At 55.6% G+C, this 14,529-nt stretch overlaps 1 pseudogene; it reads right to left on the bottom strand.

Annotated features, from left to right (window-relative positions):
- The window catches only part of LOC133884196 (pentatricopeptide repeat-containing protein At5g27270-like), a 29,382-nt pseudogene extending 15,934 nt beyond the window's left edge, over nt 1-13,448 (bottom strand).
- Between the last annotated feature and the right edge of the window lie 1,081 nt (nt 13,449-14,529).

Below are 14,529 nucleotides of genomic sequence, written 5' to 3'. Positions count from 1 at the left end.
CCCGCCGGGTACAGCGACCGGTGTACTTCGTCAGCGAGGTCCTCCGGGAGGCCAAGACAAGGTATCCACAGGCGCAGAAGCTACTCTATGTCGTGCTCATCGCCTCCCGGAAGCTGCGCCACTACTTCCAGGCGCACAAGATCTCGGTGGTTACCACTTATCCACTGGGACCCATTCTCCGGAACCGGGAGGGCACCGGGCGCATTGTCAAATGGGCGGTTGAGTTGGCGGAGTTCGACCTACACTTCGTCTGTCGCCAGGCAATCAAAAGCCAGGCACTCTCCGACTTCTTGGCAGAATGGACGCCCGTCCCCTGCGTCATCCCAGAAGAGATCTCTGCCTATCCTGGGCACGACGCGCCCGGGTATTGGGTCATGCACTTCGATGGCTCCCTCTCGCTGAAAGGCGCAGGGGCCGGAGTGGTTCTCACCTCCCCAACAGGTGAAGAGCTCCGGTACGTCGTACAGTTGCAGTTCCGCGCATCCAACAACATGGCGGAGTATGAAGGTCTCATCGCCGGCCTCCGGGCTGCGGTGGGGCTCGGGATTCGTCGCCTCCTGGTCAAAGGGGACTCCCAGCTGGTCGTCAACCAGGTTTCCAAGGAGTACCAGTGCACGGATCCTCAAATGGCAGCGTACGTGGATGCAGTCAGAAAGCTCGAGAGACGCTTCGACGGCCTCGAATTGCGGCATATCCCTCGCCGCGACAATGCTCCGGCCGACGAGCTCTCTCGCCTGGCCTCCTCACGTGCGCGTGCCCCTGCCGGAGTCTTTGAAGAAAGACTCGCACGGCCTTCCGTCCTGCCTGCCGAACATGATGAAGGGGAAACCTCGAACTCAATTCAGGGGACCCCGGCGGTACCCTCAGTGGGAAGCCCCGTCAGGGCGCCGCCGTCCGCCGAGTGCGCTGCGCTCGCCGAATGTCCTTAAGATGCCTCGTGGATGTCTGACATCCGAGGGTACTTGAAAGAAAAGTTCCTACCTGGGGATGAGGCGTCTGCCGAAAGGGTTGCTCGGCAGTCCAAACGCTATGCCATAGTAGTTGGGGATCTCTACCGACGTAGCGCAGGAGGTGTCCTCCTGAAATGCATCTCTCGGGCAGAAGGCGGCGATCTTCTCGCTGAGGTCCACGAGGGCGAGTGCGGTGGACATTCATCGTTCCGCACGCTGGTCGGGAAAGCCTTCTGGCAAGGTTTCTACTGGCCTACAGCTCTCCAGGATGCTTCCGAGCTGGTTCGGCGCTGCAGGGCATGCCAGTTCCATGCAAAGCAGATTCACCAGCCAGCTCAGGCTCTCCATACCATTCCCCTGTCATGGCCTTTCGCGGTCTGGGGTTTGGACATTCTGGGTCCGTTCCCCCGAGCAGTCGGGGGCTATGCATACCTATATGTCGCTATCGATAAATTCACTAAGTGGCCGGAGGCGGTCCCAGTCGTCAAGGTGACCAAAAACACGGCGCTCCAGTTTATCCGCGGCATCACCAGTCGCTTCGGTGTTCCCAATCGAATCATCACCGACAACGGCACCCAGTTCACTAGTGTCTTGTTCGGGGACTATTGCGAAGATCTCGGCATCAAGCTTTGCTTCGCTTCCGTCGCTCATCCCCGGAGTAACGGGCAGGTCGAGCGCGCCAATGCGGAGATACTGAAGGGCCTCAAAACCCGGACCTATACCGTACTCGCTAAGCACGGAAAGGGATGGGTAGACGAGCTGCCAGCCGTGCTATGGGCCAATCGGACTACGCCAAGCCGCGCCACCGGGGAGACTCCGTTCTTCCTCGTCTTCGGCGCCGAAGCAGTCCTCCCCTCCGAGCTCACTCTGGGCTCCCCTCGAGTGCATGCATACTCTGAGGGTGAGCAGGAGCATCAAAGGCGCGACGACGTGGATTACCTAGAAGAGCGCCGACGGCTTGCTGCTGTCCGAGCGGCTCGGTACCAGCAGAGTCTGCGGCGTTATCATCTGCGCCATGTCCGGGCCCGGTCTCTCGAGGTGGGGGACCTAGTTCTCCGACGCATCCAGTCGCGCGAAGGAATGAATAAATTGTCCCCTGTATGGGAAGGTCCCTTCACCGTGATCGCGGTCCCCCGGGCAGGTTCTTTCAGGTTGGCGACGGAAGAAGGACATCCACTCCCGAATCCGTGGAACATTGAGCATCTTCGACGCTTCTACCCGTAGATTGTCGTGTTCACGGTTCAGGTTAGTAAGGCCGGGGGCTTCTCCCTGCCCGAGCAGTATGAAGGCTTCGCCCCGTGGGGTAAGTCGCTGTCGCCCAACCTTGTAAATATTGTACATTAAGTTTTTCAATAAGCAATCGCTATGTCAAAATACTTTTTCTGGATTCCGTATGTTTAATCTGTCTGGTGAGGAGCTCGGTTGTGCGAGAAAAAGTTCGCTCTCTCTTTTTTTTCCCGGCTGACAAAAGAATCCCGATCGGTATGCATACGAGCAGTCGCCGCTGACTTACGTCCGCCATGGTAGGCTGTGATGTTCGGTGTCATGACAGGCTCCCGGGCACTACCGAGTTTCGGGGTGCTCCGGGTAATCCCATCGCTCGAGCTGCTCGAGTAGTCCGGAGCTCGGGCCCCCGGAGCGAGCTGTCGGTGCTCGGTCTGGTCTGTCATACCCGGGCGCCACCAAACCATAGGACCTCTGGGTTATGCCTCTGCCCGCTCTTGTCCGCCGGTTTGGGTGTTCGAGAGGTCTCGGGTCAAAAACGAGAGCAGTCTATAACAAGTACCGCACTGGCAGAGCGCACCAGACAAAGAAATCCTATTTTTTCTCTTAAGTCACAGGCTGGCGATCGCAAGCAGCTCGGCCGCGAGGGCTTTAGTGCCCCGGCCTTTGGTCGGCCCCAAGGGTCCTCGGGTGGTCCTACCACTTAGGCTCGGGTGGTCGAGATCACCCGACCCTAGGGGCCTCGTATGCCTCTGGGCACTCGGGCACTCCGTTGAAAGAATCGAGTCCCCGGGCACCCGAGCTCAGAAGCACATCCCTCCTGGATCGATGAGCTGGAAGGCCGACAGCTGTCCGGTGAGTGGTTATATTCAGACAAGTCTGCTTTAAGTAAATTTATGTCCTCGAGTCACTCTCGGGGGCTCTCGCAGTTTAATCTGTTCGGCGAGGTGGCCTCCTCGCACGCAAAACCCTGCCGCGTGACTATTTTTTCCCAGAACGACAGAACGGTTTGCAGAAAAGAGTAGCGTGCTCGCGATAACGTCTGACCGAAGCCCTTCGTGGTGGTCGTGGTGTTCGGTCCGCTTTTAAGGACCCCGAGCACTACCGAGTCCTCGGGTGCCCTGGGTAATCCTATCGCTCGAGCTACTCGGGTAGTCCGGAGCTCAGGTCTCGGGGGCGGGCTGTCAGTGCTCGGCCTGGCCCGTTTAAAGCCCGGGCACCACCGGACCGCGAGGGCTCTTGGTCACATTCTCGCCCGCACGCGTCTCCCTTCTACTAACTGAGTGGTCGCAAAGTGAAAAAGTGTTCATCAGGCACGGCGTGTTCCGCGCGGGATCAATCCATCTCCCGGACAAGGAAGTCTCTGTCTTTGTTCTTAACTTAGGCAATACGGATTCGTGAGAGCTTGAAGGCCGACTGTGCCAGTAGCAGCGATCAAAGACAACTTCATCCTCGGGGACGGGAAGGTCGGGAACGGCCCGACTGAGTACTCCCCGGGACTTCGAAGTAAAACATCGGAAGAAGCATCGAACACATAGAGAAACTGGAGTTGCGAGCCCAGGGAACAACAGCCATTTAATATTCACAGGATACTCCCAAGGCATTTTCTAAGGGTTCACTCCTACATCTACAAACAAAAGGAAAGAGGCTACAAAAGATCTAGTCGGCGGCAGAAGCGTCGGCTGAATCCTCTGAGTCATCCCCGGGGGCTGGCGGCGACGGCACCTCTCGCCTGAAGCCGGCCGCCACCTCAGCGGCGGTGCTCCGGACCGCTGCCCGGGCGACCTCCCCCTCAGCCTCGACTACTCCCTCCCGTGCCGGCTCCAGTGGGAAGTTCGGGTCCCTGCTTCGGTAGCAGGCCAGGACGTGCTCGGCCACGGCACGTGCCAAGCCACGTCCCTCCCGGGCGGCAAGTTCCTGGACTGCCCAGGGCAGGGTCTCGAGGCGCTCGCAGACCTGCTGCAGCCCCAACACTTGTCGTGCGGGGCCGTCGCCCTTCTTGTCGTCGACAAGCCGTCCAAGACCACCCTTCTCCACGGCCCGTCGCATCCGCCGGAGTATGTCCTCCAGCATATGCTCGAGGTTGACCCGCGAGACAAAGGCAGTCTCGATTTTCTCCTTGGCGGCCCGCAGCTGTGCCTCGAGTCCCTGGTCCCCGGCCGGACCGGGAGCACCGCCAGCCACAGTGGGGACGGCAGCCTGCTTCATCTTGGCCACCATCTCGGACAAGGCGCGTTCGCGCTCGGCCAGTTCCGCCTCGTGCTTCGCATTCTCCTCCGCCCTGGTAGCCGCGGCGGCCGTCGCAGCAGCAGCTTCGCCCTCTCGGCGACTCAGCTCGCCTTCTCGGCAACTCAACTCATTCTCCCGCCGGGCTAACACATCCTCCTGCTGGGCCACCGAGTCCTCCCGGGCACCAAGATCCGACGCCGATAGCTCGTTATCCACTTCCCGGACGGAGACGTCCTCCTCCCAGCGCTTGATTTCTTCTCTGATCTTCTGGAGATCGTCTTCCCAGTGCTGGAGATCGGCGCGCGTCTTCTCGGCCGCATCCTCCCGGCGGGCCAGCTCGGCTTGCCGCTCCTCCGCGGCCTGCTCCCGGGCTGCGACAGCCACCTCCCTCTCCTGCGCCTGCCCCATCCTGGCAAGGGCCTCGACAGCTTGCTGCCTCGACGCCTCGGCCAAGCGGGCGGCGTCTTCCTGTTCCCGCGCGGCCTCTGCCCGCGCGGTCTTCAGAGTTTCTCGTTCCCGCACGGCTTCCGCGCGGATGTCTTCTAGGATTTTCTGCTCCCGCGCGGCTGCCGCCCGGGCCTCCTCCTGGGCGCCCACCAGCTGCGCCTTCTCCAGTGCCAGGCGGGCGCACTCGGCTTCGAGCTCCCCCACCTTGGCCTTCACCACTGCCCCCAGCTGCCCGACTGCTACTTGGACGCCTTTAATGGCGGCCAGGAAGGGATCGGCAGGCCGGCCGGGCACTGGGGGGGCCCAGGCTTCTCCGCAGGATGCCTCCAGGGGGGCCGAGCTCTCCGCCGGGCTTTGCGCCGCCATCCGCCCCGGGCTCTGCCTGACCGGGGTAGGCTCCGCCGGAGCCAAGGTTTCGGACAGCGGCCGCATTCCCGCATCGGCCGCCCTGTCCGCTGGCCCCGGCAGAACGTCCACCTCCACCATTATCCGCCCCGGGCTCTCCGCGCCCGGGGTAGGTTCCGCCGGTGCCCTTCTCTCAGCCGCCGCCTCCGCCTCTCTCCCAGGGGCCGCCACGTCAATTGGCATCTCCGCCGTTCCTATGCCGGCCTCCGCCGTTGCAGCGGGCAGGCTCGGCTCTGGCCCCGGCGCCTGCTCTCTCTCCGTCACAGCAGCGCCTGCAGCCGGCCTACGGGAGACAAGTGAAAGTTGTCAAAACTCAGTTCGGGCCGGAAATGCCCATGGAAAAGAAAGCAAGAAGACTCACCGATACCGCCATTTGGCCGCTGGGAGCCTGATGTCCGGGTCCGGCGCTGTCGGTCCTGACTCCTCCCGCCGCCTCTTCCGTTGGGGGCTCGGCTGAGCCGCTGCGCGGGGTACGGGCGCCGTCGTGCGGGCCACGGGTGCCGCCGTGCGGGTCGCGGGCGCCGATGCGGGCCCCATCCGCACCAGGCGCGGCTCCAGCACCGGAAATGCCGCCGCTGCCGTCGGTGACGGCGGAGAATCCGGCACTAGGATCAAGGCCCGGGGACGCTTTCCCCGATCTCCCGGCGCCAACTCCGCAACAACTTCAGCGGCGCCCTCCTCTCTGGTACGGCGGCTGCCGCTTGCGGCGACCCCTTCACCAGCCTGCGCCGAGCTACAAGCGACCTCATCGCCAAGTAGTTCCTCCAGCCCGGGGAGTTCGGAGGCCTCAGGACTCCGGCTTCTTGGCCGGTCCACGGGCCCCTGGGCATCGAACTCCGGCAGCCCCGCCATAATGGCCACCCGGCTGGGGTTGGCACAGAGCGTCATCTCCGGCCACGGGAGTTCCGCCCAGCTCATATCCTCCGTTCCGGTGATCACCCTTGTCATCCCCCGCAGTTCCGCCGCCCCCAGATCCCAGCTCGCGCCAATCTGGGTCCTGGTGATGTCCTCCGGCCCGGTGTAGAACCAGCTCGGCCGGGCCCGTTCTCGCAGAGGCGCCAACCGACGACGCAGAAAATCCACCACCACCATGACTGAGGTCAGCCCGCCCTCGCGCAGTTCCAGAATGCGCTCCAGCACCGGCTTCAGTCTCGCATCTTCTGGTGGCGGTGCCTCCCACGTTGATCGCCGAGGTTCCGCCGCCTTCTCTGGCAATTCGAGGCGCTCGTGGGGGTCGATGTCGACGAAGAACCAGTCCCGTCGCCATTCCTCCCATTTGCTGCGCATCACCTGGGGAATGTAATGGTCCCCCAGGCCTTCCCGGAGCCGAAGGTTGCAGCACCCCGCGACGTCCGCCGTGGAGTGCCCCCTCTTCTTCCCCACCGGCCGAAGGACGAAGAAGTGGCGAAGCAGCGTCACCGACGGCATCACCCCCACGAACATTTCGCAGAGATGCGCGAAGACCGCCAACGCCACGACGGAATTGGGGCTTAGATGCACCAGTTGAATGCCGTACGTCTCCAGCACTTGCAGAAAGAAGGCGAAGAACGGCGGCACCAACCCCGCTGCCACGAAGGAGGTGAAGAGGACGGTCCGCCCAGGGACGGTCGTCGCCGGCATCAGAGTCGCCGGCCTCACCGCCACAGCACCCTCCTGACCCTCCGGCACCAGCAGCTTCCTAATCTTATCCGCCGCTTCCTCGTTCCTCAGACGAGACTCCGGCAAGATGATGTCCGAAGTTTTGTCCCGTCGTCCTCCTCCAACCCTCGTCATCTCGGCAAAATGGGGGATGTTTTTTTGGTGGTGAAAAGAGAGAGAAGGGAGAATGCTCCGGTCGCCTGGGAGTTTCCTGAGGGCTTCGGAGCACGAAGAAGGCAAGTGCAAGAGAGCGTAAAAAGGGGAACGGACCGATCCGTTCCCCCTTTTATATCTCAAAATTCGAAAACTGCCGCCCGAACGGTTCGCTCGGCGAAGCGTCGCCTCGATCGGCGCAACTATCAGGCGAATCTCCCGCCGATCGCGCGATGTCAGCGATTGCCAGGCGTATTTTCCTCGATCTGCACGGCAACCGCGCGTGCCACCCGTATGGTTATCATACCCTTCGGAAGTTGTGTGGACACGCGTCCACTCATTTTCCCGTTGGAACATACTTGAGGTCTAGGTCCGCAAGGGCCACCCCTCGAAAGCTTGCCACATGGCGTCCGCGCCAGCCTTGGCCTCGGTCGCAGCGAAGGGCCCATTCACAGTCTCCGTCCCATCGACTACCAACGGGCCCGGGGGCTACTGTCGGTGTATTTAGAACCAGGGGTCCCTAAGTCCCGAGGCCAGGCCGGCCATCCACCACATGTCACCACCCTGCAAGGTAGGTAGAAGCTAAGTCCCGGGAGAAGATGCTCGGGGCCGCCGCTTCTGGTTCCCGAGCACCCTAGTTCCCCGATGATCCACAGAGCCCAAATAGCAAGAAGAAAGTGCTCGGGAGAGAGTGCTCGGGGCTGCACGTGGCAGCCCCCGAGGACTCGGTGCCCCGAAGGTCCCACCGAAGTGCTCGGGAGAGAGTGCTCGGAGCTGCACGTGGCAGCCCCCGAGGACTCGGTGCCCCGAAGGTCCCACCGAAGTGCTAGGGAGAGAGTGCTCGGAGCTGCACGTGGCAGCCCCCGAGGACTCGGTGCCCCGAAGGTCCCACCGAAGTGCTCGGGAGAGAGTGCTCGGGGCTGCACGTGGCAGCCCCCGAGGACTCGGTGCCCCGAAGGTCCCACCGAAGTGCTCGGGAGAGAGTGCTCGGAGCTGCACGTGGCAGCCCCCGAGGACTCGGTGCCCCGAAGGTCCCACCGAAGTGCTCGGGAGAGAGTGCTCGGGGCTGCACGTGGCAGCCCCCGAGGACTCGGTGCCCCGAAGGTCCCACCGAAGTGCTCGGAAGAGAGTGCTCGGGGCTGCACGTGGCAGCCCCCGAGGACTCGGTTCCCCGAAGGTTCGCGCAAGATCATTCAATGACCCGAAGGGTCCCGTCGTCAGGGTGTCATCCGGTCAAAGGCCCAATGCCGCATTTAATAGGCACGCGCGGTCTGACATCCTGACATTCTCAGCTGCCCACGCCCCAGTGTCAGACCCTGCCATGCACTGGCAGGGGGCCGTGGGTCCATTAAATGCACGGGTCCCGTCCCGTTTCATCCAGGTGCCTCGGGATAACGTTGCCAGAATCGAAGCGCTCCGCCTGCCACCCTGCCCTGGCAGAAGAACAAGACAGGGTGGGCGCACTGGGCACCTCTGAGGCTGCCCGGTGGGCCCCTTTTAGGGCGCCCCGAGGCTTCCGCAGCGGCTGGTGGTCGAATGCGCGCCACATTTCTCCACCGCCCCTGTCACTTCGCCAAGATGAAATGATTACGCCCTTCTCCGTGGCACCTTGGCATTCGCGTCCCCTCTTTCCCATTCAGGATATGTTGAGGTCGGCGCGCCTATAAAAGGAAAGGATGGAGAACACTAAAAGGGGAGAGAAAAAGAGCCCCCGACCACAAGACGACCAAGAGACCAGACAACCAACAATCTCCGGCGAACCAGGCCAAAGATAGATCGACAGACACTCGAACCAGCTCAAGTTAAGCTAGAACAGAAGAGCCTCAAGCTCTTTGTAAACAGTTCTCCCCTTAGAACCAGATATCTCCTTGAAGAATCCCCTTCAAGGATCAATATAGCGCTCATACAGGAGTAGGGTGTTACGCCTCCGTGCGGCCCGAACCTGTCTAAAACCCGGCGTACCCACTTTTCCTTGCATTAGGGTGATCGTCTCCCACCAGCCATCGCATTTATTTCCGTTCCCGATTATTTCCCACACAAGCTTTTCCAGGATCATCCCCCCGGCCGAATCTCTAAAAAGGGGGTCTCTCGGGATCCCTGCGACAGGAGTTCACTCTCCGACAGTGGCACAAGAGGGGGTCTCTGCGGTGGATGGAATCTCTGTTAGCGGTGAAACCTTAGCGGGTGAATATGGATTTAGAGGTGCTTTGTAAAGGCCTTGTAGTGAGACCCTGACTCTACACCTCGGAAGTGTGAAGCAAAACGGAAATCACGACTTAGTGTGCAAACTCTGCAGAGTATAAAACTGATCGATCAGCCGTGCTTATAGTCAAGAGTGGCTTGGACTTCTTCTTGATTAGTTGGGATCAGGGTTCTGGTATGGATGGTCGGGTAGCCAGGTAATGGGATTATCTGGTGAGTTATGGTAGCCGGATATGGAATATCTAGTGAGTTTGGTAGTTGGATGAAATCCGATAAGGTATTCTTCTTATTTAAGTTGTGTCTTCACACTTAGTAAATAGAATGCTTGATTCTGGTAGTTATATGTTAAGGTTGCTTAGTGCAGTAAACCAGTGTTTAATCCTTTCTTGACTTAAGCCCCATGTTATACTTTCCTACACTTACGAAGTATGATATGTACTCACGCTTGCTATTTTCAATAATAAAGGTTGCTCAGTTAGAGAAGACATCATCAAGATCAAGGAAGTTGAAGGCTATATGAAGACGAAGCGTTCTGGATCGCGTTGCCCCAGTCGATTGCCTGTTGTGTGTCCAGAAGATCCTTAGGAGTACTATTGTGTTCTTTCGCTGCTGTGTTATCAACTCTGTTATTTATTTCAATAAAAAGTTTTTTGTTCGATATAGAACTGTATATCACTGATAATGTCACCGCATGTATGATAAAACTGATCATGATATACATGTGAAATATACTTAGTTATTTTTTTAAAAACCGGATGTGACAGAATTCCTCCAACAACGTTGTGGTGCCAGAGGCCGATGGAGGCTACTGTCGCGTTCACGGATCGGTTGTGTCAGATTTCATGCTCCGCCGGTCTGCATTGCTTTGCCGGCACCACAGTGCCTCTCCCTGACGTGTTGGCCTCACTGTCGCACGCTGCTACACGCTTTGAGCCGCCCGCGCGCATTCGCCCGGATTCCAAGCGAGCTCGCGCGCCCGCTCGTCGACCCGCGTTCATGTCGCCCACTAGCCGTCTTGAGCCGGCCCGCCCGGAGCCGGAAGCCGGAGGGGGCTGATAGTGTCTTATCTGTGTTCCTACACAGCTCAAAGACTATCTTGCCAAGCAGTTTTTAAAGAGCTTCGGAAGGTTGGCGAATGCGGCATGCATGCATTTCCCTCATCACTTCGTCTAGCCAAGCCAGGGGGCAGCCATGGAGAATCGACGCGCCTCCGGCATGTGAGGAGGGTCGGAGCACTGGCCTGGCCTCTGTGGCGTGTACGCTGCTAGCAGTCCGCAAATATCTGCTACCATCGTGACTCGGCTGTGGTATGGCTATTGCACGCTTTCTTGACTAAGGCCATCTCCAGCAGGTTTGGTTTCCACTGCTACACTACCCCACAAAACGCTGTAGTGCTCAATTTTGCTCTCCAGAAGATGCGGTATCTAGTGCTACAGTGTTGAGGAGAGAGAATCGGGTACTCTAAATTCGTTGGAACACTGTAGCAACCGCAATACTGTTTATAGAGGTTGACTGTGGATCCGAAGGAAGGAGAAGAGTAATAGAAGGTAGGAAATATGGTAGCTGTTGGAGATAGGAAAAAATAAAGAGTATTGTAATAGTATAAGGGGATGCTGTAATAGTGTTATAGGGGATGAATTTTTAGAGTATCTGCTGGAAATAGCCTAAGCGGCACACTCCAATAAATACAGTAGCTCTTTCGAGCATAGGCCAGACAAGATATGGGGTGACGGGGCAGCCTTTAATAAATATGGTGGACTTATTAGATCATGTCTTAAGCTCGTATGTCTAGACTGACTTAAGTGTACTCTTTCTTAAAAAAGAGTAGTTGGTAGGCTGCTATCCCGAGATATTTTAACTCTTACTGTATAGTCGAGCCAGTGAGCTACCCACGACTAAAATGAGTAAAAAATGACTACTGCTACTAGCCAGAGCTACAAGAGGGTACAAGTAAATAAATATATCACTACCATCTCATACATCATGAGAACAAATATAGTGGGGGCATGATCTGAACGTAAGGACTTTTAGTCAAGTATTGATGTATCATACCCTGCTATGGACAGTGCATGTGTCAGGTGGGTCTCGTACCTTCTGAATAGCGTCAGCCTTTTGTGGCACTTTTGTATGACGGAATAATTACGATCATATTATTTAAATGAGCGCATCCTTTTTTTACTATTATTTTTCTAACTTGCATGTAGCCCTTTGTGCTAATAAACAAAACATTCTGACATCCCAAAGCTAATAGCGACCAGGTATAGTGAACGCTTACCCAGAGATAAGCATGCAATGATACAAATACTAGTAGGAGTACTTGCTAGTTCGCTTGCTGTTCCTCCTGACCACCAGCTTACACTAATAATAAACAAAGGTATATCCAACTGTTGCACAATAAATAGGAGCACGCTATTACCTTGTGCGTGGAGGTTTGTGTGGATTTTAACTTTGCTTTTGCTCTCACATGGGTCATCCTACGCTCGAGGCTAGAGAGGCATAGGGAGCAACACTCGTACATGCTTTGCCTTCGAACGACCTCGGGAGCGGCTTGCAGCACGCCACAACCGTCGTTCACGCTCGCCTGGGCCAATGCAACCACGGCTTCTTCACCCGCAAGATTCCAATGGGGCCGTGCTCACAGAGTGGAGCTCACAATTGCATCCTCTTTTTCCCGAACGTGTTTTTGGTGCCAAGTCGAAGGGGCCCAAGAGGCCCTAGCGTTCTCTCCAGAGGGTGTGCAAGGGTGTGTCCTGGCTTGCGTTTGCAGGTGTGGCCAGGCACGAGCTGGCACATGCGTATGCACGCAGCTTAGGCCACAGCTTGCTTGCATGGTCAGCGATATGCCACTGTGTGCTGCCTATGGTCGCTGTGCATGCTTTAGACCACGCTTGCTCGCGATGTGTTAACACGTCAGGGCCAGAGACGGCCTGCACATCGGCGCCTTGCTTGCGGTGCTCGGTGTCATTTTTCTTGCTTTTTCCTCCCAACAAGGCTCTTTTGTTCAGATCTTCACGGATGGTGCACTGTTGGAGAAGAAAAAGTCTTCCACGAACAAGTGCAGCGAGAGCCTTTTCTAAAGAGGAGATTCAAGCTTGGAGAAAAACCTATGAGTCGGAAGGAGAGAGCGCAGAGAAACGACATTTGTGTATCTGTGGAAGTTTGAGTAAATGGGGGAAAACCTCTGGAGGCCCCCCTCTCCTGCCCCTTGAGGGCTTATTTATAGAGAGAATAGGTAAATAAAATTACTAGTTTGTCACTAAGATATTATGTTACAATCATGTGCATAGAGATGGTATTTTGAGCATTTTCCCTATTTACATACCATATGATGGTTAAGATACTATGACAGCTATAGTAATATCACAGTAATTCGCCTAAATATCTTCAGACTAGGATGTTCCCTAACAACCTTATTATGCTCCATCTCGGAATATAGTGAAAGTGCTTTTGAGTAGTCTTCATTCTTGTAGTAGAGCGCCAAGAGAGATGAACAGGTTGTAATTGCTGGGGACAATTCCCTGAGCCTTTATATCTTCAAAAGCCTCAATGCTTGTTCCCCTTTTCCATGTTTGGAGCTCAAGCTGATCAAAAGGCTATAAGTCGCCTCCTTCAGAAAAAATCTATACCTTCTCATCTCACCAAATGCATCCATAGCCTCCTCCAAGAGATCTTCCTTGACATAGGAGCAGATAACTATTGTATATGTGAACTGATTTGGCACTACACCGGCTTCCTGCATCTACTTCCACACATGGATAACTTTGCCGTGCAGCTTCTGCTTCTGCAGAGACGAGATCATGTAATTGATGACCTAAATAGGGGGTGGGGGCGCCAGGGGCGGACCTAGCTCTATAGGAGCAGAGGTACGGACCTCCACTCATTTTTATTAGTTTAGTAGATTGTAGATGTTTTTACTGTAGCTAGCAGACCTCCGCTCGATTTTTGAGCTAGGTCCACCCCTGGGGGCCTATGTCGCACTTGCACACCGAGGAGTAGAAGAGCATCATGTCCTTGTGACGCCCCCATCTGGCGTATGTGCACAAGAGGGTTCAACAGGCCACTGCATCAGTCTCACAGCCAGCCTCGAGCATCTCAAGAAATGTCTCTTCAGCAAGCTTGATCTTCCCAACCCGGCCATATAACCTCAGGAGGATGGTGTACGCGACGACACTTGGTTCATAGCACAGCTGCATGGATGAAGAACTCAGGTGGTCAGGGAGCGTAATCAGCTCAAGATTGGAACGGATTTGCCAAGAATCTATTATATTATTATTTAAAGGGAAAAAGGAGCCACCATGTTCGCTCTCATAGTCATAAAATTATCACTTAATCAAAAAAACTCTAGATCGTTTATTATTATGAACATCTAACGATCCAGATTAAACAAAAAAAATCTGTATCAAATACGATTAATAAATAACTAAATTCAGAAATCATAGACTTCATATCAAATACGAATAATAAATACCTAAATACAAAATTAAAATTATGGAAAATTAGTAATTGGATTTCCATACGGTTTGGTAAGCAAAATATTTAAATAAAGAGTCCAAATAACATAATAATAATAATAATTAAAATTGGGCATCCAAACGGATTCAGGATATCTTTTATTTGTTACATTTATGTTACCTTGTTTGAGCTTGTTGGCAGGTCGTTGCCGTGAGAGACTCGTAGAGTCTTGCCTAAGGTGCAAGTAAGTTATATGTGTTTGCCTATTTATTTAGTTGCCAGCATTGGACTGAGTTTCTCTTGAAGATTTGAAGAGCCAACTTTAAAAGTAAATGTTCATGTTGTTCTCATAAGCATATAAGTACGAAGGAAAAAGAGATACCGATTGTTGGATTCGGATATTGATGTTTCTCATCCGAGTGATTGAGAAGGCAAGGAAATAGATAGAATTTAGAGATAGGGCATGAGGGTTGCGCTAATCAAGAGCGTGGTATGGAGACTACGGATGAGGAAAATCAATGGGGTGTTACAGCTATATCTGTTCATGGACAATTTGGTCCGAGGAACCCGATTCGGCCTAGCTAGACATAACCTGGCCCGACGTGTTCAGTGGGTGGACTCAGGCTAAAAAAAAATCAGCCCGAAGCAAATTTCGGGCTGGGCTCAAGCTTCGAAAATTGCATCTTCGGGTAGCCCAGCCCGCCTGACAATGGCTTCACAAAAAACTTTGGAGTCTTTTAACAGGGAGAGCCACGGTACATGTCCAGGCGTCCAACCCACTTGTGCAGCCATATAAAAACTTCGGCTACTAATCCTAACCCTCATTCCT

The sequence above is a fragment of the Phragmites australis genome, chromosome 11, assembly GCF_958298935.1.
Source record: "Phragmites australis chromosome 11, lpPhrAust1.1, whole genome shotgun sequence".
NCBI classification, from domain to species: domain Eukaryota; kingdom Viridiplantae; phylum Streptophyta; class Magnoliopsida; order Poales; family Poaceae; genus Phragmites; species Phragmites australis.
This window is presented reverse-complemented; position numbering and strand designations above follow the sequence as displayed.